The sequence below is a fragment of the Ambystoma mexicanum genome, chromosome 11 (assembly GCF_040938575.1).
Source record: "Ambystoma mexicanum isolate Mex_15411 chromosome 11, UKY_AmexF1_1, whole genome shotgun sequence".
NCBI lineage: Eukaryota > Metazoa > Chordata > Amphibia > Caudata > Ambystomatidae > Ambystoma > Ambystoma mexicanum.
The window spans coordinates 1,103,631,255-1,103,658,608 of record NC_090934.1 but is presented as its reverse complement, the minus strand read 5'-3'; positions in this window follow the sequence as shown (position 1 = coordinate 1,103,658,608).

Here is a 27,354-nt window from a genome sequence, read left to right as displayed (position 1 = left end):
TGTTGTGAAACATTAAAGGAGCACAAGGCCCAATCTGAACTATACAGTTAGCGATTCTAGGATACAACCCTTTTCTCAAAGACATACTTGTCAAATACAAAAATCTGTGGTGAAACTTAAGTTCTCATAATACTATTTAAAAGAGTACAACATTTGTGTACCAGACAGTTCATTATGATGATCCTCCAGATGACGTCACTTCTCCCCAGAGGGGAGGCCCTTTCCATGAGACTAGGGATGTAAGGCTGCTAACCGATGGTGACATGTGGGAAGATCTCATGGGGAGGGACTCCCCTCCATAGGACCAGGACATGAGTTTGGGACATGGCCCCTTTATCTCCCAACTCCAAAGGGTAATAACAACACCCAACCCTTTCTTATGTATGATAATGTCTGCGACTTCGTGTTACTGTAATGTGTCAGACAGTCTCACTATGATAGGTACTGGGACGAAGAAGAAACCAAGAATGCTACCAACAAGCATGACCAGCTGTTGTCAATCGAACTGACGTTACGCTGTGGCAGTCCCAGCTGCTTAAGATAAACAGTAAAGAAGGACAAGGAGAGTGACATCCGGTAGGAGAAGTCGGTGAGCTAGGAGGCCGCCAAAAAGCCAGCAAGTTGGAAACAGGGCGCTCGAGGGGTGTATCAGAGCCAGGGACATCATTTCACCAAAATGCCTGTGGTAGCAGAAGTGACATCATACGACCCTTGACCTCTGATGACATCACAAGTGTTGTCATTTGACCCCAAGCCAAAGTGATATCACAGGAAACGATGGAAACCGACCTTTCACCCCTTGACAAAACAGGAAGTGGTATCACACAGCATTGTTCATAAGTACAGTATGAAAAATATGGTTACAATATCACTAATGTGATATACATTTCATACAAGAATGTATCGCCATATGTATAATTAAGATCAGTGTGTATAGGTCCATATTACCAAATTACTGTAAATGCAAGCAGACGTCCATGGCCAAATGATAATGATGTGTTATTATATAGCACTTACGCTTAAGCGCTTTATACATAATACATACGATATCACCCAACCTGTGTTGGTATTCATTTAACGACCTCAGAAGGATGAAAGGTTGAGTTGAGGTGTTTAAGAACAGACTAAATCAGTGACTCACCCCCCGAAGTGTGCCTGAAATAAACCTTTAATGAGTCTAGCAATTATTATATAGAATTTCAGAAAGACAAATTATGTGTTATTCCTATTTGATCTTAATTAGGGTCATTGCTGAAAGTGTTAGACTTGTGGAACCGCTGTTCTTTTTTGTCTTTTTTTTTCATTTAAGAGGTCTGAACAAGAAAGCCAGCCACTCCAGAAGCAAAGAGCCACATGGCTCTGGCCACGGCGAAGAAGCTTGCATTTAAAAAAGAAAATAAGAAAAAAAAGAAAAAAAGAAAAAAACATTGTTGTAAAGTATTTTTTTTAGGGGTAGCAAGGGCGACCTCAGTGGTCGCAGTTGCGACACTGGCGAACCCTAAATGACATCACAGCAATGCGCAGTTTGTTGGTGCGCCTATCGCAGTGTCACCACTATCAGGGTCTGTGGCCTAAAAATCTAGCTCACACAAATCACCCCTACATCAGCTGTTAGTACCCCAAAATCACCTATTTCAGTTCATAATGCTATATTTTAGTATCCGGGTATTACACTACACACAGCATGCGTTGCAATGTTAGCTTGCTACAATTTTAGTATTGTTATTAATTCCTACAACCTGTAACCTAACCCCTTCAGTTGTATCCTCAATACCCCATACTCTGTATGCAACATCACACACACACATGCTGCCATTTTAGTATCTGCTCACAATCCCCCTGAATACTGCACCTAAATCAGACAAATAAAGATTAAACAAATAAGGTGTGATCTTAAAACCTTGTTTTAAACCATTCCAAGTTTTAATCTCACTGGTCATATTTACCAACTGATTCAATCTAACACTCCACATAGTTTTTTTATGCAGTTCCACCAATATATTTAATAGAGGAGTTGATACATCGCATTTATGAAGTTTGTGGCAAAGTAAATTGCGATTGACCCTGTCTAAAGCTAAAGATAGGTCAATACTAACCGCATAAACAACAGGGGTGAGCTTTTGTCATGTAAGTTGTTGTACATGATCCACAATGAGACCAGCAATTGAACTACCCACATTCTCTCTAAAGCCCACTTGCCAAGGTTTTAAAATTCTGCACAACTCGGCCCAGGCCTTAAGGTATTTTAGTACGAGTAAAGAAATGTTTTTCAAGTCGGCATCAAGTAAGTCAATTGGCCTGAATCTCGGGATTATAGGCACTAGACCTACCACACATTCTTTGCTCAGTAAAATGAGTATAAACTAGTGAGTCTTGGATATTTGAAGCAAGGTGTTTTAGAAAACATTTTTTCCACCTCATCTTTCACTAGGTATCCCCAGAACAGTTTTTTCACCCTGATCATAAAGATATTCACCATCCTATCATTCCATGCCAGCATATTCTTCCCCCTGCTTACAGTGACTTTAGAATTTGACCGCTTCTTGCTCAAACTACGGGGTACTCCCCGAATGAATTCTAATGATCACTTGGATGTCCTGGACATATCTTAATTTGACCGCACAATTGAAATACATTTCCAGTTACTATCATAAAATCAATCCCAGAGGACTGCAGACCATGAGACCAAATGTTAGAACCTTTCTCATCCCCATTAACATTACCGTTCAGTGGGATCAAGTTCCATTTTTCCAGGAACGCAGCCCACATTCTACCCACCTGTCATTTAAGACCATGACTCCCTCCACTCTGATTTTTATCATAAAAAGATAAACAGTGAATATTAAAATCACCTACTATGACAACATCAAAGTTCTATAGCACTGATGTCACAGTAATAAAGCCCCCTCAATGTTTGCCAGCAAGAGATGCAATACTACTTCATTGTAGCTACAATACACATTTACAACCAATAATAGTCTCTTAGGGGAACGTGTGTGAATACTCAAAATTAACAAATGGGGGGAGAGATAATAAGACCTGTACTCTCCAGGCCCAGCTCAAATTTGCGGAAACCAAAAGGCCACCTCTAGGTAGGCCTATGGTGTCTTTTAGTGCCTTTCGTTGGCAGATGACATGCCCATACAGCGAAATAGTGCCCATCAGAAGGTTTTCCTGTAGTAAAATAATGTCTGCATCCCCCAACTCAACAATAGGATTATGGCTTTGTGTGAGGACGAGAAACCCACTCGAAGACCATGATATGTTAAAATCAGGCCGCCTCTGCCAGGTTGCGTTTTCGCTACAGAGAGCCCCTGTGATCCAAGACCAGGGAGCACTTGCCACATCTTCTCACATTATTACTTTTCTGCTTGAGTGTTCCCCTACCAAACAAGAAACCTTCAAAGATTGAATCTTACCCTCTGCCCACTTACTCTGGGCATGATAAATATTTTCATCGAAAGGACATAGGTCCTAGTCTGTAACCTGAGACCATCAAGGGCTTTAAAGTGGCATTTACAAATCAAAGGAGAAGGAATGTCAATAATCATAACATCCAATCTGTCTTCAATCAGGAGTTCTACCTGTGTTATATCTCCTGAGATAATAATTCTGGATGAGAGACAGTGTAGTTTGTCGGTTCAAAATGACCTAATTCTCCTTGGGAAATAGTGGCTTTAATATATATCTTATATATATTTTCATGTGTATATGGTTTCTTACTGTCATAATATAATGATGTATTTTTATTTTGTATTTATTTTAATTTATATAGCGCTTTAATCCAAAGCTATTTATTTCTATATGGTTGTTTAAAGATTTGTATTTAACCAAATACACTAATAAAACTAACAACAAAACATGATATATATATATATATATATATATATAGGTTCTTATACGAAGCTACTGCCTCACAGTTTTGACCCCGACAGACCTTTGGGTACACACTCTAAATCACCTCTTTGTTCCCTGGCACTATTGTCCACCACAAAGTCAGACACATTAAGCTCTTTGCCTACTGGTATCGAACCCCAATGTACTCCCCTTTGATCATCCAAACTATCACAACCCCCTCCTCCCATTGTAAGGCCATAACTCCCACACGGAATTGACACACTCTGCTTTGCCCCCTTGACAGTACATTGATCCTTCCTTAATTCCTGGTTTGTATTTGGGTATGAATATCCATCGTGTGTCAGTCACCCAAAGCTTAGTTGAGTGATTAAATCAATAATAAGTTGCAAAGGGAAGGAGGGTTCTCCACTAGATCAATTACTGCTGAATCAGTCATTTCAGAATCACGTTCCTCGTCACCTCAGACAACTTTTCCATTACTTTTCGTCTTGCCTTCTTTCATCCCGATTTATTATTCTTCCAAAAAATTGGACTAGAGGTCTCCGAACAAATGGCGTTTCTTCTTTTTGCCAAATGGCAACTCTACCAAATGGATTTTCGCTGAATTCTTTACCTCTCTTTTTTTTAACCAAAGATTGTAAGTATAGGTAAAGATTTGTATAGGGGTAGGTGGGTGGTGGAGGGACAGGTTGCGGGGGTGGCCCCCCCATCTTCTGTGGTAAAAAAAAAGTAAAATCAGAAGAATAAAATCAGCAGAATTGCCATTCGGCCAAAAACATTCGGCAAAGCCTAAACCATGATGTATATCTCAAAATATCAGACCGTTCCCCACTTTGGGGAATGGCTGTGTTGCTGCTGCCCTCGTTGTACTTTTAAGCACAGAAATACTGCAGTGTTCTCCCAACCCGGCCTTCAAGAAATGCATGTTGTTTCTCTGGTCTTGCAGCTGTCAGCAACAGCTAATGTGGCTCTAGTAAACCTGTACCAGACAACACAAATCATGCACACCGAGAGGCAGAGACATGGAGTTAGAACGCAAGCACACACCAGAAGAGAGAGTGCTACATGGGTGTATAATATACCAGGCACAGATAGTAAGAAAAATATTTTGCAGTTGTAGGTTTAAGATCCACTTAAATTGGCGTGTTCCTAAGCAACATTTTATGTTGGTTTACCATGAAGTCTATTTGCCAGTGATTCAAAGTTAGAAGATCCATTCACATTGTGTGGCAAAGGAAATCGACATTACCTTTTTGAACCTTTGAAAATGGTTTCTTTTTGCTTCAAAACACATATCCTTCTACTTTTCTGCTGAGGTGAGACTCATCTTTCAGTCAGTCAGAATACCGACTTTGCCTTTAGACTTCCTAAAGGTTTCTTAGCCAGCCTGTCACCCTGCCAAATACCTTCATTGACCACCTGGGACTTACTACACTATGGGGTACTGAGACACACCAACTAAGTCAGCACTAACATCAAATCCGGATACAGGAAGCCCATCAGAAGACCTGCAAAATCCACTTGCAGAATTTCAGCTAATTCACAATAGGCCAAGATCGAACTTATGATGCATTTTACATAGTGATTACTGATCTGACTAACTGCTTGTACGCTTTAGTTTTGGTAATATATGATTTCCCCCGCAGTTTATAGAACGTACATATGGTGATCGATGACGTTTGTTCTATTGTTCTTTTTTTGTATATGGTTTTATTAAACCTTTACAAAAGAATTTACAGTAAATAAGAGAAATAAAAAGCAAGAAAAAGATTCAAAATAGTGATACACAGTAAAAATGGTCAGCAAAACAGAAAAGATAGCCACACAACAATCATATCATAAAGCAGTTCCTTAGAAAAGTGAGAGACCAAGACATTACATCCCTAGCATCTTTAAAAGGGGTAGACATTTTCTACCTGTATTAACAAGGAAAAAAAACAAAGGTAACATACAGTACAGCACATTTATAACCCCACAATTATCTATGGCAATCCAAATGGAGATTAAAGATATATCCAGAAAGGGCCAGTCCCTCACGAGTATTTTGAATACGTAGGCAACGATGCCACACAAGATCTGTAGATTGGCCCGAATATAAGTCCTTCAGTAAGCATGAACAAGAGTCTATTAGGGTATTAGGTTGAGTACAGTATAGTATAAGATGTTTAGCCATTTCATGTACTAGATAGCAGAATCTGCATAGGCTATCCTCTACCTTGATTTGATTTCTTCTCAGCATAGTGTCCAAAGTAGGAAGGCCATTCCAACGTAATCTTCTTAACAGAAGAGATAAATGTATTCTATTTGGAAACATAGTGAGAACCTGAGAAAGAGAACCTCTTTTCTTGTGTTCGTGTGATAAGTGATTCATGTATTTATTTATTTATTTGCATTTATAAAGCGCACAAGCGGCCCTGAGGCATCGTGGGGCTGTTACAGAGTGCTTAACGTAACATATGAAACACTTCAACGTGACAAAGCATGGAATAAAACAGATACAGAAGGAGAATGTACTTTTTGCTGTTGGTGGGTTACAGAGAAGCAGCAAGTATATTCAGGCAGATACATATGCAGTAGATACATTTAGCAGAACAATAGGGTTTTTAGTGTTTTGTGGAAGGTGGAGTAGGATCTTTCATTTCTTAGTGTGGTGGGCAGGGCATTCCAGTTTTTGGAGGCAAGATGCTGAAAACTGGACTCCCCTGCTTTCGTTCTTTTGAACGTGGGAACATAAATCTGATTGGAAAGGTGGGTTCTCGTAGGTCTATTAAAGGAGTTGAGTGTGATTCTTTCAGATAAGTAGGGTGGGGCATCTGATGAGAGGCATCTGTGAGTGATGGCCAAGGATTTGAATAGTAAACGTTCCTTAACCTGTAGCCAGTGGGCATCTTTCCTAACTTTGGAATATATGTTCCCTTTTGGGAATGCTCAGTGCTGCCCTCAGGGCATTGTTTTGAGTAAATTGAAGTTTGTTCAAGTTTTTTGCAGAGGTGCCCAGGAATAGGGCACTACAGTAGTCCAGCTTTGTACCTACTGTGGCTCTGGCGATGGAGAGGCAGTTTTTGGTGGAAAGAAAAGCTTTAACTGCATTGAACACCTCAAGTTTTAACAGTCGAGGAGACTGTGATGGTGGTGTTGTCAATGTTGAAGGTTTTGTATTGAGGTGGGAGCTTGTTGAGAGTTTCGCTGGTACCTACTAGGAGGATCTCTGTTTTATCCCCGTTAAGGCAAAGGCTGTTTGCGGCCATCCAGGTCTGGGTGGCTGAGTAGATTTTGTTTAGTGCTGCAGCATCTTCTTCATAGATCCCTGTAAGTGGGAGTAGTACCTGAGTGTCATCAGCGTAGTTGGTGTCCGTTATGTTGTGACAGTCGAGATCTTTGAATAGCGGGAGAGTGAATATGTTGTAGAGTGTAGGGGCGGTGCAAGAGCCCTGAGGGACGCCACAGTGTATGGTGGTAGGGGTGGCAGATGCAGTGTCCAAGAAGACTTTCATGAGTCTACCATTTAGGAAGGAGGCCAGCCAAGCGATGGCTTCAGGTGAGAAATGTGCTTCATTTTTTAGGTGCATGCCTAGGATATCATGGTTGACAAGGTCAAAGGCAGCGGACAAGTCCAGAAGGAGGAGAAGTGCTGGTTTGCCTTTGTCCATGATATCGCTAAATTGAATTTTAAGATCAAGTAGGGCTGACTCAGTCCGATGTCCTGGTCGGAAGGCTGACTGTCTTTTGCCTAGGATGTGGTTTGCCTCAAGATATTGCTGGATTTGCGTGTAGGCGACTTTGTCCAGGATCTTGAGCAAGAATGGCACAGTGGTGATGGGCCTATAGGTGTTAGTGATTTCTGGGTCCAGAGTGGTTTTTTTTCAGAAGGGGGCACACCCGGCTTCTTTTAGACTGTCTGGAACAGTGTTGGATTTGAAGGATGTGTTGATGAAGGATTTGAGAAAAGGGGCAAGAGTTTCTGTGCAGTCTTTAATTAGTTTGGCTGGGCAGGCATCTCCTTTGCAGTTGGATGGTTTGATTTTGTTCATTATCTCAATTACTTCAAGTTCAGTTATTTCCCTAAATTTGAACAGAGTTATGGGGTCTTTAGTGGTAGGAGGTGCTACGCTGTGGGTGGACTTGTGCTTAGATCTGGTGGTAGATTCAATATGCTGTGATAAGTTTTTGTGGGGCTCTTTGATTTGTTCTTGCAAGAGTAGGATTTTGTTAAGTAGGGCAGATTGTACTGAGTTGCACCAGGATTGGTCTTTAATGACATCTTGGGATTTGGTGGCTGGGGTGGTGAGGTCTTTGAAAATGGCAAAGAGCTCTTTGGATTCAGAAGTAGCATTTGTGATTCTGTCATTGAATGAAGCAGATTTGGCTGGGAGTATGGCTTTTTTGTATTGAGAGGTGACTTATTTTTATAAGGGGATAGGGTGGCTTCAGATGGTGATACCTGCCAGGTGTTCAGCGCTTTGCGCTTCAGAGTGCAGAGTTCCTTTAGTCAGACCATCCACCTTATGGCCATTTTGCGATTTGCAAAAAAAATCGCAAAATTTGCCATTTCCCGCAATTGCCGCTATAAATCATTAAATGAGCGCAAAAAAGACACGTTAGCTTAGTGTGTCTTTTTTCGCGCTCATTTAATGATTTACAGCGAACACAGCTGGCTGCTGATTGCAGCAGCTTGAGGGTTAACACCTCGACTCTGCGTTGCAGGCCCAGGATTGGGGGAGGGTCACGCAGGCCTGGGAGATGCACAGCATTTGGCTGTGACCGCAGGCACCTCCAAGGCTCATTGAGTGCCCGAGCTGACAGTTGGTGAAGCTAGCCAGGTAAGCACTGGCCTGTCCACTCATCTGCCCCCAACTCAGAGCACCCAAAGAGGCCACTGGACTGTTTTCATTCCCAGCGCTCGACAGGAAAGTAAATTACTTTCCTGTCGAGCGCCGGAAAAGAAAGCATAAACTTAATGCTTCCTGACGCTCGTCTACAATTGGTATCATGCAGCCCAGCCTCAAGGCTGGGCTGCATGATACCAATTGAAGACTCTCGTAGCTGTATTAATTTCAAATTGCTTTACAATTGGTATCATGGGCTGCATGATACCAATTGTAAAGCAATTTGAAAACGAATACAGCTACGAGCGTTTGTATCATGCAGCCCAGCCTTGAATCAAGGCTGGGCTGCATGATGCCAATTGAAGACTCTCGTAGCTGTATTCGTTTCAAATTGCTTTACAATAATTGTAAAGCAATTTGAAACGAATACAGCTACGAGCGTTTGTATCATGCAGCCCAGCCTTGAATCAAGGCTGGGCTGTATGACACCTATTACGCACAAAATTGGGTGTTAAAATTTATGAAAGGCAAATGCCATTCGTCCTGTGCAATTTTGGTGGTTATGCAAAGCCAATTTAATGATATATGCATATTTCACCTTGATATGCTAATTTCTGATGACATCACATGCCATTGCATTTGTTAATGAGTTCCCTCCCCCACTTTAATTTGTAGGACTTGACCCCTGGAAGTGTTGTGATGTTTCATTTCTGTTTGTGGGTGTGTTTAGTCACCATGTGTGGGTGGCATAACCAAGGAATTATGACCACCCAAGAGAGTTCATTGTTTGGCTAGGTATTATGGGCTTGCAGTTACTGCCACTGCATTGCCCCTGTGTCTTGGCCTCATGGATTCCTTCCATGAAGAAGTGTAGAGTTGTTCCCCCTCTCTCCTGGGGTCATAGGACAAGCGAAAAGCAAACCTATGGGCTTCAACCAGGGTTACACTTTTGAATTCAAGCCTATCTGTTTATTTGCTTTCCATTTGTCTGCTGGAAGTAGTGGCACAGCACCATTTCCTTGGAGCTCATCAGGCTGTATCCCCCTTCCCCCACCACAATCCAAAATGTTAGGCTGTGGTGACTCGACCTGGCTGTCCTACAGAGCGCAGCCAGACAGAACACATTTTGTTCCTCACTAACAAAAGCCTTGCAATTACTTGGTTTTAGGCTAAAAAAGATGTTAAATGATATATTTTTCAACGTTAGAAAATGCTGCAAAAAACGCAGTTGGGTGCCGCAATTTTTTTCTTTTTTGTGCCGCAATATTTTCCATTTCATGCCGCAATTTTCTGGAGGGTCTGTTTAGTTCTGAGGAGAACCAGGTGTTGGAATGTTTCATAATTTTAGCTTTTTTCTTTTGTAGCGGGGCGATAGTGTCTATAGCAGCGCTGATGGTGTGTTTGTAGATTTCTGCTAGCACGGATGGGTCAGTGGATTCAAGATCAGTGGTGAGGGTGTTGAGATGAGGTATGATCTTTTCTTTATTAAGATTTTTTGCGCTTCTTGCCAGGGCTGGGGGGATAGGGTTAGGTTTGTGCACCTTGGTGGTGACAATGGGGATGAAGAAGTGAATGAGGTGATGGTCGGACCAAGGGCTGGGGGTGATGGAACTGATGTCAATACCACAGTTGTGGTCGGATATCCAGTCAAGGATACGTCCTTTGTTGGGTGTGTTTATTTTTTGGTCGAAGCCTAGTTCTTGTAAGGCTAGTGAGAGGGTTTTGGCTGGTTTGTCCTTTTTATTTTGTAGCCGGGGTTGAGGTCCCCTAGAAAGATGCTTTTGGAAGTGGTCTTAAGGTTTTCTACGAGGAGGTGAGTGAGGTTGTCCTGAGAGTCCATTAGTGGGCCAGGGGGGCGATAGACCAGGTTGATGGTAATGGTAGTGTTGGCGGCGAGTGAGATATTTATGGCAAGGGAGTCAGAGTTTCCACCCAGGTTGGATGGGATTTATCTGGCTTCGAGATGATATTTCATGATAAATGCTACGCCACCGCCTATGGTAGTGAGCTGGTCTTGCCTGATGATGGAGTAGCCTTGTGGGATGGCTAGGGTGAGAGCAGGCCCTGAGGCGCTTTGTAACCAGGTCTCGGTAACAGCGAGGATAGCGAGGTCAAGATTGGTTATAAGTTCGCTGATTTCAATGGTGTGTGCAGGAATGGATCTGGCATTGATCAGGGCACATTGCAGGTGGTTGGATGTATGGGTTACAGCGAGGGAGGTGGTGTCAGGTGGTAGGGCGGGGATCGGGGGTGTTGTGTCTGGTGTGCGTGCTGCTTGTCCAGATGTATCAGTAGGCAGAGCTGTTATCCTGGTAGGTCAGGATGTGCAGGAGCTGGGATGCTGGTGTGTCTGTAGCGGAGCCCCAGGAGTTGGTTTCTGGTGTTGGTGGATCTAGGGTGTGTGGTAGGGGTCGGCGTAGGATGGGTAGCAGTGGGGTTGCTTTTGGTAAATGATATGATATTTTATTTGTATCGCGCTCGTACACAGGTGTTTCAGAGCGCAACTAGGCAAGGGGGGGGAACTAGGGAGAACACAAAAACAACAATGATCTTACTAGGCCCAGTGACATTGAGAACGTGCAAGTGCATGGGACGGGGAAAAGGGAAAAAGTGCATGGGAGGGGGAGAGTGGAAAGTGCAGAGCAGAGGAGAGTAGATAAATAAATAATAAATAAAAAATAGAAATTAGGCAATAAACAGTGATAGTGCAGCCAGCATGTGGCAAGTGCTGAGTTTATGACGACAGACTGGGTAAGTCTGATAAGTGCAGAAAAGGAGAAAATGGGGTGGTGGGCTGCATGGGTACAGATACAGTCCATCCAGTGCAAAGGGTGGCCGGGAGGCAGTGCAGGTGGGGGGCAGGGTGAGCAGGTACCTGGACCCAGAGGAAAAAGGATGGCCAGGTGCACAGTGAGTGAGAATGAGGGTAGGAAGTAGGTGGGGAGGATGTTGGAGGGAAAGGTGTGGGGGGCAACTGGCATGTTGGTAGATTTAGGGTGTTGTTTCACAGTGGGGATTGAGAGTATAGGTAGTGAGTCAGGCAGAGAAAAAGTAGGGCTGGTGGAGCAGATACTATGGGATAGCTTCTCAGTGTTGTTGAGGACCGGTGATGGGAGTAAGGGGTTATGTGCAGAGGTGGTTGGTGGGTATTAGTAAAGGTATCTGAGTTATAGGGCGAGATAGTAGGAGGGGATGACACGAAGGCAGAGTAGATAATTGCACGCTCGCTAGGTTGGCAAAATGACAATAAGTTAGAATACTGCAAGGTTATGCATGAGATAGCAATAGGTCCTTAGATTGAACTATTACAGGATAGCAGCGTACATGTACATGATGGCAGCATTTGGTGTAATATTTGACAGGGTGGTCGTATTTAGACACGGTGGGGCACAACAGTATGCAATAGGCATATAGCTACAGTGAGTCGGGACTGCTTTTTTAGGCTTCTGTCAGCACGTTGGCTGACGCTAAATGGCAGAGGTATAACACGTATGCATATACTGGGTGGGAGGCCGGAACGGACAATGCATTTATGGAAGCTACACGCAATGGTACTTACAGATATCAGAGTCTTTGGTTTGACAGCATGCTGCCCGTCGCCACGTCCATCACAGACAGGCACAGACAGGCCTGGCCCTTACAGCTAGGCCCTTGATGCGTAGGCCTGTTTCCGGCTAGCGCCTTCCGGCAGTGTTGGTAGCTGGATATTCAGGTATGCAGCCAATCGGTTGCATGTAGGACCGGCAAGTGTTGTATTACGGTTGCTTAGCAAACACACAGCGAGGAGGAGGCGGCCATTTTCTGCAGCGCCATGCTCGATTCGGGCAGATTTCACCGTGAGGAAAGATGTAGCAGGATTGTGTGGGTCGCCGGAGCATATGATTCAGCACTAGGTCAGTGCTTTCTTTTTGACAGCAGCGATGGGGCTCCTAAAGCGGGTGCTTCTCGTGATGTATTTCCTGGGAACAGGGGCTCCTGACCCGCGCTCGGTTGTGCGGGGAGCGGGGGCTCCTGCCCTGCGCTTGGTTGTGGTTGTGGGGGGAGCAGAGGCAACGAAGGTGGAAAAGTGATTTATATGCAAGAAAACGATCTACAGTAAGACACCAGCCATGGTCCAGCAACTTCTTTTTGGTTTTCATTGGGTTGGTAATTAGTTGCTCTAAATCAGAATCAGCAGTTTGGAGAATCATTTCACACGAGTTGCAGAATTTGAGTAGAAACCCCGAAAACTCAATATTGCTTCCAACTAATTCAGAAAGAGTATTAGGTAATGGATCCTTAATTTTTGCATAAAGCATGAGCACCCTCCAATGCACACGAGACTTTAAGGAGACGCATCCTAATTCATATCGAATTGCAGTGAGAAGGACTGCATTCGGTATGCATAGGACCTGTCTCCAAATTGCACCTTAAATAGCATTCAGTTTGGACACAATTAACTCGGTGCATAAATCTAAGCCATATGTTAGTTTTGGGGCAATTTTCCGTTCGAAGAAGAGAAGGGCCGGTTTGATGGAAAATCAACTGTATTTGCGATTGATTTTTAAGATCTGATTTCCCAATGCTTTAGCTTTATTAAGAAGCACATCAATCTGCCCTCTCGAACCCCTATATGCACCAACATGGTAGCCCAGATGGGTTAGGCTGCTAGAGGTGGCCACCCTTTCCCCCTCCAAATTCCAAGAATGGCTTGGATTCTTATGAGCTCTTTTTAAAAGAGCGAGAATTTTAGTCTTGGAGGGATTGATAATCAGACCATTCATCTTGGCATAGTTACGAAAAAAAGTCCAAGAGGCGCTGGAGGCCCACCTTGGTGGAATCGAACAACAGAAAGTCGTCCGCATAGGCCAACCATACGATCTTGGTAGAGCCCATTCTAGGAGCCAGTAATCCCTCCTTGTACAGATGTTCAACAGCATCAGACACGTATTGATTAAATACCCAAGGAGCCAAAACACACCCTTGACATGTTGCCCTTTTGATTTAGGCGAAATCTAATACCAGAATTTGTATAGACCCCTTCCAGCAAACTCAATAGGCCCCTCTGTAGACCCCATAGTGCCACTATGTGCCACAACCTTTGGCGATCAACGCAGTCGAAGGCTGCCGAGAGGTCCACAGAGGCCATAAAGATGTGGCCCTTGTCCCTACTCCAAGCAGCGTCCTGAATGCATTTGACCACAATGCCGTAGATGTTTGTAGATGGAATTTACGAAAGCCTGTCTGGAAGGGGCTAAGTGGATAACAGCTTTTTTCCCAATCTTTAAGGTGAGAGAGAAGTAGAGCAGAGAAGATTTTACAATCTGCGTCAATCAAGGCAATAGGCCGAAAATTCTTTGGGTCAGACCTACTGCCACACTTAAAGATTGATATAACATGTGCTAGCTAACAGGAATCCGGGCAAACCCCAGATTGTAGAATATCCTTTAATTCATAGTACAGTGGATTGGCCCATAGATTTGGGTCTGACTTAAAGGCTATGCTGTGGGTGGACTTGTGCTTAGATCTGGTGGTAGATTCAATATGCTGTGATAAGTTTTTGTGGTGCTCTTTGATTTTTTCTTGCAAGAGTAGGATTTTGTTAAGTAGGGCAGATTGTACTGAGTTGCACCAGGATTGGTCTTTAATGACATCTTGGGATTTGGTGGCTGGGGTGGTGAGGTCTTTGAAAATGGCAAAGAGCTCTTTGGATTCAGAAGTAGCATTTGTGATTCTGTCATTGAATGAAGCAGATTTGGCTGGGAGTATGGCTTTTTTGTATTGAGAGGTGACTTATTTTTATAAGGGGATAGGGTGGCTTCAGATGGTGATATCTGCCAGGTGTTCAGCGCTTTGCGCTTCAGAGTGCAGAGTTCCTTTAGTTCTGAGGAGAACCAGGTGTTGGAATGTTTCATAATTTTAGCTTTTTTCTTTTGTAGCGGGGCGATAGTGTCTATAGCAGCGCTGATGGTGTGTTTGTAGATTTCTGCTAGCACGGATGGGTCAGTGGATTCAAGATCAGTGGTGAGGGTGTTGAGATGAGGTATGATCTTTTCTTTATTAAGATTTTTTGCGCTTCTTGCCAGGGCTGGGGGGATAGGGTTAGGTTTGTGCACCTTGGTGGTGACAATGGGGATGAAGAAGTGAATGAGGTGATGGTCGGACCAAGGGCTGGGGGTGATGGAACTGATGTCAATACCACAGTTGTGGTCGGATATCCAGTCAAGGATACGTCCTTTGTTGGGTGTGTTTATTTTTTGGTCGAAGCCTAGTTCTTGTAAGGCTAGTGAGAGGGTTTTGGCTGGTTTGTCGTTTTTATCGTTGTAGCCGCGGTTGAAGTCCCCTAGAAAGATGCTTTTGGAAGTGGTCTTAAGGTTTTCTACGAGGAGGTGAGTGAGGTTGTCCTGAGAGTCCATTAGTGGGCCAGGGGGGCGATAGACCAGGTTGATGGTGATGGTAGTGTTGGTGGCGAGTGAGATATTTATGGCAAGGGAGTCAGAGTTTCCACCCAGGTTGGATGGGATTTATCTGGCTTCGAGATGATATTTCATGATAAATGCTACGCCACCGCCTATGGTAGTGAGCTGGTCTTGCCTGATGATGGAGTAGCCTTGTGGGATGGCTAGGGTGAGAGCAGGCCCTGAGGCGCTTTGTAACCAGGTCTCGGTAACAGTGAGGATAGCGAGGTCAAGATTGGTTATAAGTTCGCTGATTTCAATGGTGTGTGCAGGAATGGATCTGGCATTGATCAGGGCACATTGCAGGTGGTTGGATGTATTTGTTACAGCGAGGGAGGTGGTGTCAGGTGGTAGGGCGGGGATCGGGGGTGTTGTGTCTGGTGTGCGTGCTGCTTGTCCAGATGTATCAGTAGGCAGAGCTGTTATCCTGGTAGGTCAGGATGTGCAGGAGCTGGGATGCTGGTGTGTCTGGAGCGGAGCCCCAGGAGTTGGTTTCTGGTGTTGGTGGATCTAGGGTGTGTGGTAGGGGTCAGTGTAGGATGGGTAGCAGTGGGGTTGCTTTTGGTAAATGATATGATATTTTATTTGTATCGCGCTCGTACACAGGTGTTTCAGAGCGCGACTAGTCAAGGGGGGGAACAAGGGAGAACACAAAAACAACAATGATCTTACTAGGCCCAGTGACATTGAGAACGTGCAAGTGCATGGGACGGGGAAAAGGGAAAAAGTGCATGGAAGGGGGAGAGTGGAAAGTGCAGAGCAGAGGAGAGTAGATAAATAAATAATAAATAAAAAATAGAAATTAGGCAATAAACAGTGATAGTGCAGCCAGCATGTGGCAAGTGCTGAGTTTATGACGACAGACTGGGTAAGTCTGATAAGTGCAGAAAAGGAGAAAATGGGGTGGTGGGCTGCATGGGTACAGATACAGTCCATCCAGTGCAAAGGGTGGCCGGGAGGCAGTGCAGGAGGGGGGCAGGGTGAGCAGGTACCTGGACCCAGAGGAAAAGGGATGGTCAGGTGCACAGTGAGTGAGAATGAGGGTAGGAAGTAGGTGGGGAGGATGTTGGAGGGAAAGGTGTGGGGGGCAACTGGCATGTTGGTAGATGTAGGGTGTTGTTTCACAGTGGGGATTGAGAGTATAGGTAGTGAGTCAGGCAGAGAAAAAGTAGGGCTGGTGGAGCAGATACTATGGGATAGCTTCTCAGTGTTGTTGAGGACCGGTGATGGGAGTAAGGGGTTATGTGCAGAGGTGGTTGGTGGGTATTAGTAAAGGTATCTGAGTTATAGGGCGAGATAGTAGGAGGGGATGACATGAAGGCAGAGTAGATAATTGCACGCTCGCTAGGTTGGCAAAATGACAATAAGTTAGAATACTGCAAGGTTATGCATGAGATAGCAATAGGTCCTTAGATTGAACTATTACAGGATAGCAGCGTACATGTACATGATGGCAGCATTTGGTGTAATATTTGACAGGGTGGTCGTATGTAGACACAGTGGGGCACAACAGTATGCAATAGGCATATAACTACAGTGAGTCGGGACTGCTTTTTTAGGCTTCTGTCAACACGTTGGCTGACGCTAAATGGCAGAGGTATAACACGTATGCATATACTGGGTGGGAGGCCGGAACGGACAATGCATTTATGGAAGCTACACGCAATGGTACTTACAGATATCAGAGTCTTTGGTTTGACAGCATGCTGCCCGTCGCCACGTCCATCACAGACAGGCACAGACAGGCCTGGCCCTTACAGCTAGGCCCTTGATGCGTAGGCCTGTTTCCGGCTAGCGCCTTCCGGCAGTGTTGGTAGCTGGATATTCAGGTATGCAGCCAATCGGTTGCATGTAGGACCGGCAAGTGTTGTATTACGGTTGCTTAGCAAACACACAGCGAGGAGGAGGCGGACATTTTCTGCAGCGCCATGCTCGATTCGGGCAGATTTCACCGTGAGGAAAGATGTAGCAGGATTGTGTGGGTCGCCGGAGCATATGATTCAGCACTAGGTCAGTGCTTTCTTTTTGACAGCAGCGATGGGGCTCCTAAAGCGGGTGCTTCTCGTGATGTATTTCCTGGGAACAGGGGCTCCTGACCCGCGCTCGGTTGTGGGGGGAGCGGGGTCTCCTGCCTTGCGCTTGGTTGTGGTTGTGGGGGGAGCAAGTAGTTTGATTGAGAGTGGCCCTTAAGTTTTGATTTAGGGTCTCAATGTTTTTTTGGAGTCCATCTAACAGCATATCCAGATGGGCTAGGTACAACCTGTAGCTGGGTCTGGAGTATCCCATTCTGGAGATTTAACTTAAAAACAGCCGTTAGGACACATGATCACTCTAATCGTTCATGTTAACTTTGAACGATATACATCTTTTACTCAAATAGTCTTCCACAAATATATAGTCTAGCATGGAGGTAGAGTCACCACGTCGCCAGGTATGCCAAGTAGTGTCTTCAAGTTGGGCTTTAGGGTACCCAACCAAGGGCTGTAACCCTTCGTTACCCAGCCCAACATACCATGCAAAACCTGCTTGTTTTTTCTTTGAACAACCTAGAGCCTCCAAATTCATCACACAAGTTTCCCAGGCGGACATTTCAAATTTACATTCACAGTTTAAATCCCCTGCAAGCAGGACATGCCCAATATCATTAATGGAGGACCAGTTAGAAATGGCATGGCAGATAGCTGTAACAAAACATCAACCGGTGACATGCCACTATGCCAATAATTAGTAGCTTCAAATCACCATTCCTGGTTGAGAAGTCCACCCTCAAAGCCCCAAAGGGAAGGCCCAAATGAGCAGTGGCTCTGAGGCCTAAGCAGCTATCCACAGCAATCAAAAGACCCCCTGCCAGTCTGCCGCCCAAGTTCTGTCTGGCCAACTGATCATAAATTTGGTAGCCATCTAGTTATGGGGTAGATGTCAGCCGGGTCTCTTTTAGGCATACAATATTAGCGTCTCTCAAATACAGCAGGCAGTCCGGATTAGTGAATACGTGGGAATTACCTCTAGAATTCCACGATTTAAGACAGAAATCAGGACTTCCAATCAAATCAATCACAGGAGTATATTGACTAAGGGACAAGTTTCTGCCACAGGGTCGAGATGATAGTGGCCCAATCAACATCTAGATCATGTTTTTTTACTGATTTCCTTACTTCCGCCACTCTCTGGAGGCCCCGCAAGGACTCAAGTTCTATTGTTTATTAAAGAAACGTCTGGTGTTACCTAATACTAATCTCACTTTTACCTCACTGATTGCATTCCCAACTTCGGGCACCGGCTTTATTCATGCGAGCATCGCACCAGTATAGAGGTGTGGCACACCAATCCACAATTCTCTAGTCCCAGTGCAGTCACTTTCCCACACCTCATTCCTTTACCATTCCACTTTCTCTTTGTAGATGGTGGAGATTCCGTTAGCACAGAATCCCCTAGAAGCACAATATTGTAATGGTTCAGGATACCCAAATGTAGTTACTGTAATTACCCACAGAAGTGTTCGGCAATAGCTGGACCCTAACAAAAGCTTATGTGAACCCCCAAGCCTTTGCATGTGCTGGAAGTGAAGCTGTGTTCATTTGTTTTCTTTCTTGCAAGAGGTTATTTGCATTGTATTGCAATTAAACTCTATCCAGACTACCACCCTTAGCAGTTTTGTAGCAGTTGTCTTCCTTGCTGCAGATGTCCTACATTGGAAACCAAGGTCACTGCCCAACAGCGGATTTGTGCTGCTTACATTGCGGTTCTGTTTTGATGCATTTTGGAACTAATGGACTCAGTGAATTACCCCAACCCATCAGACCAAGAAAATGACTACTGGTTGAATTTCCCTTACCCTCTGTGGTGTGCTGCTTACATTGCGGTTCTGTTTGGATGCATTTACAGTTAATGGGCTAAGTGAATTATCCTAACCCATCAGACCAAGAAACTGACCACTGGTTGGATTTCCCCACCCTCTGCATTATGCTCTCCACTCCAACAAGGTTCACTACCAGCTTGTTCGTCCCTGTTGATTACCCAATAAATAATTGGTGGTAAATTTGCCCTGAGGAAGGCTACTGACATCAGGCCCAGCACGTGGCTTGTTTGCCGAAACGTATCTTGCTGTTTCTAGATCTGACTATAGACATTTCTAGAATCAAAAAATGAATCAATAAATGATGACAATGTCTTCGTACACGTAGGCAGACCTGCTCAGATTAAAACAAGAAGTTTAAATGACTATTTGGAAGTTTTTTTGCACATTTATGGGCTTCTTCATTGTATATTGTTTGTTTTTTTGAAAGAAAAGAAAAACTAATTTTTGTTTTATGCTTCTTTGAAACACATTGAAAAGTGTTTTTTGTATGCTGACAACTATGTCTTTGTTCTGTTTGAAACACAACATGTCCATGTTTTAGACATTTTTATGTTTTGCAACCAAATTGTTGAAATAAAATTCAAAGTGTTGAATTATATTGATATTTACATTCAGACTTTTTTTTAAAAATCATATTTTATTGGCATTAAAGGTTATAACACCTTACATTATATGTCAACATTATACTGCGTAATACAATTATAACGGTAGCCCTCTCCCAACCCACCTCCTGCCCCCACCATTAGCCATGGAACAGCACAAGCATCTAGTTCATCTAGAGAGCTCCCGGTGAACAAATCAAGGATGATTCAGAACCTTATTTCTTTGCACACTTAAGTCTTGGGCTCTGCTCTGTGTCCTCTGTGGCCCATGTCTCATGTAGCACTTCAACCACTCCCAGTGTAATTCCTGGTGGCCTTTCAAATTTGGGGTGGTCGCCATGCGTGTTGTTGGTACTTCAGGCCAGACGCCCGTATTTTTCAAAGAAAGGGAGCCACAGTTACTCAATGTTTGATTTGGATTCATCGATGAGATGCATTATGAACTCCATATCATGAATAGCCCGGACTTTAGTGACCCACTCTTTTTCTCCTGGCATGTGTGGACTTTTCCACTTCTGAGCCAGGCAACACCTAGCCACCACTAACATGACCTGCAACATATGTCCTTAAGTCTCCCCATGGTCATCCCCCACTTCAATTCCAAAAAGGAGGAGCCATGTTCATAGGGTCCTCCCCACCCCATCAACCCCCTTAATCCAGGATAGGACCTCTCCCCAATATGCCTGTACCACCAGGCACCTCCACCACATGTGTATATAGTCACCTTTGACCCTGTGACATTTCCAACAATGCGGATCGTATCCTGTCCTCATCTTAGCAATCCTCTGCGGGGGGTAGTGCCACCTGTGCAGCACTTTCAAAGCCTGATGTTGGAATTGGAGCGAGGCCGTTGAGCGGTTAGCTTGTTGGCACATTTTGGTCCACCTTTTGTCGTCTATTACCCACCCCCCCAGGTCTCTTTCCCATTGTATCCGCGCTGGCGGTGGGGCCCTTGGAGCTGACAGGAGGTGGAGTTTATAGAGATGAGATGTCACTCCCTTGGAGCCCCGGGTTGAGATGAGCAGCCTCTCAAAGTCTGTCAGGTCCCTCCTGACGGTATCCCCCCATGAGGGCTTAGTGAGGACCCCCTTAAGCTACAGATAGCAAAACAGTGAGAGAGTGCCCAACCACAGAGCCTCTTCCAGGTCTTTCAGGGGTATAAAAGGAGCCCCCCACCCAGAGCTCACCCACCCTGCTAAGACCAGCTTCATACCACTTTTGGAAAGCGGCAGGTTTGGTCACCTTGTCTATGAATGGAGGGGCCCAGATACAACTCAATGGTGAGGGCCAGGTTGTAAGCCATCTATAGTAACCTCCCTCTCTCCACACTGACCACATGACTCCCAATACCAAGTGGTGCAGGACCCCTCTGGAGATGCGCGCCCTGGGAACCCATAGCCACTCACCTAGCGTGACCGGGGCTAGAACCTTGTTGTCCATCGCTCCCAATTGCTTTTCTGTCCCCGGGGTGAAATCTGTCAAGACCCTCAACTGGGAAGCCTTATAGTATGTTTCAAAGTCCGGGAACCCCACACCTCCGTCGTCCTTGGGCCTAGTTAAAACCTCGGATGAGATCCTGTGTTTCTTGCCTGCCCAAAGGAATCTCAGTAGGCTTAGTTTTATTTCCGTTAGGAATGTCTTGGGCACCTGCACCGGGAGCATTTGGAACAGGAATAGGAACTTGGGGAGAATGACCATTTTCACCAGATTGAGATGAGCCATCCATGAGAGTCCCGACCTCGCCCCTCTTTCCATATCCCTCTTGACTTCAGACCAGAGCGGGTAAACATTTTTGGGGAGAAGAGGTCATCCGGGCTGCGTGTCACTTGGACACCCAGGTATCTGAAACCGTCACTGTCACTCTGAAGCCGGAAGGGGAGCCCTCCCACATAGTCCACCTCTGAGTCTGTCAGATTTCCCCCTATAAACGCCACTGACTTCCCAAGATTCACCTTAAACCCAGAGAGTTCTCCATAACGTGTAAGGCCCTGCATCACCCGGGGATCGTCTGGGAGGGTCTTGTGATATATAGCAATGCGTCATCGGCAAACAGGCCAATCTTGCAATATGAATCCCCTATACGTACCCAGTTGATTGCCTCATATTTTCGGACAGAGATCGCCCAGGGCTCCATGACCAGTGCATATATTAGGGGGATAGAGGACATCCCTGCCTTGTGCCCCTCCCCAGGGAGAAAGCCCTTGATTCCATCTCGTTTGCAACCACCTTAGCTGATGGAGTGGAGTATAGAGCCGACATCCAGCCCAACCACCTCGGTCCCATCCCCAGAGAAGAGAAAGCCTCTGCCATGAAAGCCCAGCTGACCCTATCAAACGCCTTCTCGGCATCGAGTGCCAGTAGGAGGGCTCCCTCTTCACGGACCACCCTCAAGTTCAATACGCGGAGAGTCTTGCGCATGTTATTGGAGCCTTGCCTGTTTAGCACAAATCCCACCTGATCTGGGTGGATCAGGCGGGGGAGGCATCTCTCTAGTCGGGTGGCCAGAATTCTGGAAAAGATTTTAGCATCTAGGTTGAGGAGGGAGATGGGCCTGTATGAGCCACATTCTGCCTGGTCCTTGCCCAGTTTCGGTATTACGGTAATTAGGGCTTGTAGGAACGTCGGCGGGATTGAATCTTGGTTCCTAATTTGATTAAACAATTTGGCCAGTGGTTTTGTTAAGATGGATTGACACTTTTCATAGAAATCTGCCGTATACCCATCGCCCCCCGGGCTTTTCCCGCTTTCAACCTCTTTATGGCACATTTCACCTCTTCTGTTATTTGCCCCTCAAAGCCCTCACGCTCTGGATCAGTCAGTCGGGGTAATGGATGTTCAGACAGGTACGCCCGAATCTCTTCCACCTACTTGCTCTCTTGTTTGGTGTACAGTTCCCTGTAGAAGTCAGCGAAGCATTCCACTATTTCCTTCCTTTTCTTACACATATGGCCCCCCCTTGTCCCTAATGGGCCCCACCCTCCTTTCTGTTCTACATCCCTTCGCTCTTCGTGCCAGGAGAGACCCCACTCTTGTCTCCTCATTCGTAGTATCTTTGTTTCGTGTACCTCAGCTTCTTAATCACCTCCCCTATAAGGACCGTGTGTAAGGCCTGCCTCTTGTCTCGCATTTCCCCCAGGAGGGCTTCCCGGTCTTCCCCTTCGAGACTGAGACTGGCCCGCAGGGCCCTCAGTTCCACCCGGATCCTATTCTCGATCAGGCCCCTTTCCCGCTTACGCCTGGAATCCTCAGCTATTAGGAGACCCCAGAAAGTGGCTTTGGCAGCCTCCCATACCATCACCATGTCTGTTTCCCCATTGTCATTTGTTTCAAAGTATGCTGTCATTTCCTTCCCCAGGAAGTCCCTGAAGACCGGGTCCCTCAGGAGTGTGTCATTACAACGCCATAGAGAGGATCTCGTGGATGCGGGCAGGGACCAGTTTGTCACTAGGAGCTCATGATCAGACCATGTTATTGCTTCCACTTTTGGTAGCTCAGCCACCCCCCCTCCTCCGAGATCAGTAGTAGATTGATCCTTGTGGATGTATGGTGTGGGGGGAAAAGAAGGTGTATCCCCCCCGGACCTGGCCACGCTCTTCGCCATACATCTACCCAATAATGTTCCCTTAGAAGAGCCTGCAGGGCTAGATTGTCCTTGGTACCTCCTTTTATCCCCCACACCCTTCGCTAACAACCACCGCCCAGTATCATGACCCCCTCCGCCCATTCATCAAGTACCCTGAAAATCTGGGTTAGAAACCGTATTTGACCCGTGTTAGGCGCACATAGTGTGGCCAATGTGATTCGTTCACCCTCACAGGTACCTTTGACCCCCAGAAACCGCCCTCCAAAACCCCTTTTGGTTTCCACTTCTGTGCCAGGGAGTGCTTTGCTCAGGAGAATGCCTACCCCTTCCTTCTTAGTACTTCTGTGGGAGGCCCAAAAATGTGACCCAATGTCCTTTCCTCTTATCATCGATTCCTTCCCCTGCTTGTAGTGAGTTTCCTGTAAGAAGAGGACCATTAACTGTTGTTTGCGGAACATGTTACTAGTCAATGATCTCTTGTTCTGAGAGTTTAAGCCTTTAACATTTAGTGTGCCTATCCTACCTTCAACCATTGTCACCCTTGATCCTAACCTCTTTGTATGCCTCTGTATGTTTCCAGTACTGAGCCCATTGTAAAGCATAGGGCCATGGCTTGATCCGGCTATTCCCATTCCATTCTACCCCAAGCTCTACCCCCCGTTTCCCCCAAACTCCTATCAAACTAACCCATTCCCAATCTATTCCGCTCCATGATGTCCCCCCCTACCCTCCTGCCAGCCCCCTCGCCCCCTGGCCCCATCCTATCCCCACCTTCCTCCCCCCAATGAGGCGTTTGTCTACATCCCCCAGAACTAAGAGGGATCAGTCAACGAACCACCAGGGGCCCATCCTTGGTCCCAAAACTTTTATCTAGTGGGTTACCCAAACTTTAACCGCTCACTTGTAGCTTTGTGTTCAACATTCTGCAGTGATCTCCGGTTAGAAACCCATCCGTTTGCCCCCCCCGCCCCTGACACAGTACCCACAACAAACTTTTCTTCAACAATCAAAAGCAGGCCAGTTAACACTTGCCTGTCTTCAAGAACCATCAAAACCATTATGTAACATGGGGAGCCGACCAGACCCAACCAGAGCTCAGGCCGGTCAACACCTTTCTTATGGCCCCCCCCCCATTGGGGCAACTATGTGAGACACAACGTGAAAGCCCTTCAGGTAACAACACCAATATCACTTTAAATGCCCCTCAGAGGCGGAGGAGGGGTGTCTAGTCTTCTGGAACTTTCCGGGTGCCTTTGACCCTAGTTTTACCCTTGGGTGTATTTGGGCCCCTGGGAGCCCGCGCAAGGTCCACATCTCCTCCACTCCGATCCTCTGAGGGACCAGGTGTACCGCCCACTATATCATAACCCTTTGGATGTCCTCCTCTGATACAAGATGGTGCTTCTCCCCCTGCCATTCAAACGCGAGACAGAAGGGGTGGCCCCAGCGTTACCTGACCCCCTTTTCCTGTAGCCATCTGGTGAGGTTACCATAATTTTTCCTCATCAACAGCGTGAGGGTGGACAGGTCTTGATAGATAGCAACCGATGAGTCCCTGTATTGTATGGTTCGCAGGTTCTTGGCTCTCTCCAAGATCTTGGCCTTGTCTCTGTAATAGTGGAGTCTCGCCAGGACTGAGCAGGGACCTCTACGTCCTCCTCCCGCGCGATGAGCTCTGTCCAATATGGTCTCCTCTCCAGCGTCTGACCCCAATACAGTCCTTATTATGTCTTGGAATTTGCCTTCCAGACCCTTCAGGGTTTCGCATTCCGATTCCACCAGGCCAATGATCCGTAGGTTGTTCCTTCTTTCTCAATTTTCCATATCGTCGACCTTGAAGCGTAGTTCTTCCTCCCGCCGTTGCACTTCTATGAACCTCGCCTCCATCAGGGTTTCCAGGAGCGCCGTTGATAGCTGGTTGTTCTCTACTCCCTCCATGTGGTCCTCCAGCGTGGATACCTTCTTCGTGAGGTCTGCTAGTTTGGCCCCCACGTCTGTTCTTATCCCTCTGATCTCCTCCAAGATCATCTGAATATTGTTCTGCATAGTCCCCAAGTCTGAGGGTGGTACGGGGGTGCCCTAGATGCCATTTCAACTGCTCCGGCATGATACTGGTATTTGGACAGTGTCTCTTTCCAGCTCATGGAGGTCGTGCCGTGGCAGTGCTGTGGGGGCCAGGCGTAAAGAAAGTTCCGGGGTCTCAGCAGCGTTATGGTTAGAGCGTTGGCAGAGATGGAACTGTCACTCCGTGGCTGGGATTAGACGGTGGCCTGACAGCTTTCCCCAGTATCTACCCAGAGGGTACAGCTCCAATTCACTGGAAGTTGCCCTGGGTGTCTGTCCTTATCAGCGTGGGTCTGCTATCAGGTTGGGGGGAGCAACATCTCCCCCAAGATGTGGTGGTGGGCCCCCCTCGACCTCAGTGGTGCACTATGAGCTTTCTATGCAATGGAGCACCTCCATCTGGCACCTCATCCGTGTGTCCATGCCCCCCTTGCGGTGTGATCAATGAGATGGGTGTTACGCGGGCTCAACCGTCGGGTGCTGCTTGCTGTGATGGTGTAGGGGCTCAGAACACGGGTCAAGGCCGAGGGAAGGCCCCAAAGTGCATCTGGTGGTGTATCACATGTCTCATTAGGGACCCTTGTAGCTGGCTCATGAATGGGTCCTGTCCCTGGAGCCATTTGAAGGGCCTATCCCCTCTGCTGCGTCTGCAGTATTGTTTTGGTGTTGTAATTCCCCAGGGGCACCCGATTATTGTTATTCCTCCTGGGAGCTGCAAGGGGGCCAGGCGTCACCCCCCGCCTACTCCTCACCTGTGTCCTCGCTGTATGCCGGTGCTCCTCAATTTCGTATGCCCCTCGTGGGGGGGGTAGTGGGGGAGCGTAAGGCCCCAGGGCCGGGCCCACCAGCACCCCCTCCGTGGCAATGGTGGCGTCTGGATGGAGCACTGCAGTCCTCTTCGTGTGGGCCCCACTGCGACGCTGTCTATCCAGAGAAGTCTCGGAGTGGGGAGGGCAAGGCCCGAAACTCCGACCCGCACCTACGTAGTGTCTCCTGACCTCCGTTCATGCCTGTGCCCCGGATCTTCCTGGGGCCCGCGGTGGAGGGGCGGGCCGCCGTAGAGGTTCAATGAATGGAGGTCCCGTCCTCCTTCGGTGTTCCTCCACCAGCTCCTGGGTGTGCGCGTAAGCCCAAGCACCGCAGGGGCCAGAGACGGCCATGGCCCTGCGCGATGAGACCCCACACCCCCCCCCGTGTTTCAGAGCTGCCACGCTCCTGTGTGCTGGATGCACATGCAACCTCTCTCCAGGCGTCCTCAGGCGCAGGAGAGGGGCAGCCTCGCAGCCCCGGGCTGATATCTCAACGAGTTGGGCACCTCCGGGGCAACACCGTTCAATGGGCGGGGGGATCTGACATACGATCCTGCAGCTGTTGTGCGGATCGTGTCCCTTTCTCCTCCTGAACTCCTCTAGTGTTTCGGGGTAACGGACGGTGCTGCAAGTTCAGGCAGCCATCTTGCCCACGCCCCCTGGTGGCCTCTACATTCAGACTTCTAATGGGATAATTGTTATGGGATATCCGCTTTGTGGATACCCACACTTAAATAAGAAAGACTGGTCTCTACAAATCATATCAATGAAGCTTTTTGGAACTATTTGTATTTGATTGCAGATGTCCTACCCAGCTGTCCACCCACCCATCACATGATATCTCTGTATACAGGTAAGCTACACTTGAATTGTTACACATCAGGGTGGTGATCCCAGTCTAATCTTCTCTGGAGGCCCCAATGTTCTGAATACACTTAATCCCAATCTACCCGGGGTGGCTAACCTTCTCTGGGCACATTCCTCTCCCGAGAAGGTACAGGGGGGCAGGGCACTTATGTTCATATATGTTTCAGAGCTAGAGGGCACATACCACTTGCTTTACAGTCATGATTACACATACACACAGTGTGGTGACCAGATCAGTCACCAATGGGGTGCGTGCCGGGTCACAGGACTACAGTTTATAACCACCACCCTGAGTGTCAGTATGGTTATTCATTGTAGGTCAGCATCCCATGTGGCCTACCCAACAATTGTCTAGTGCCGGAGAATGAGGGGGCACCTCCCCCACCCCCATGAAGCTAAATGGCACAAGCCCTTAAGCTAGGGGACCTGCCGCGTGTAACAACCGAGTG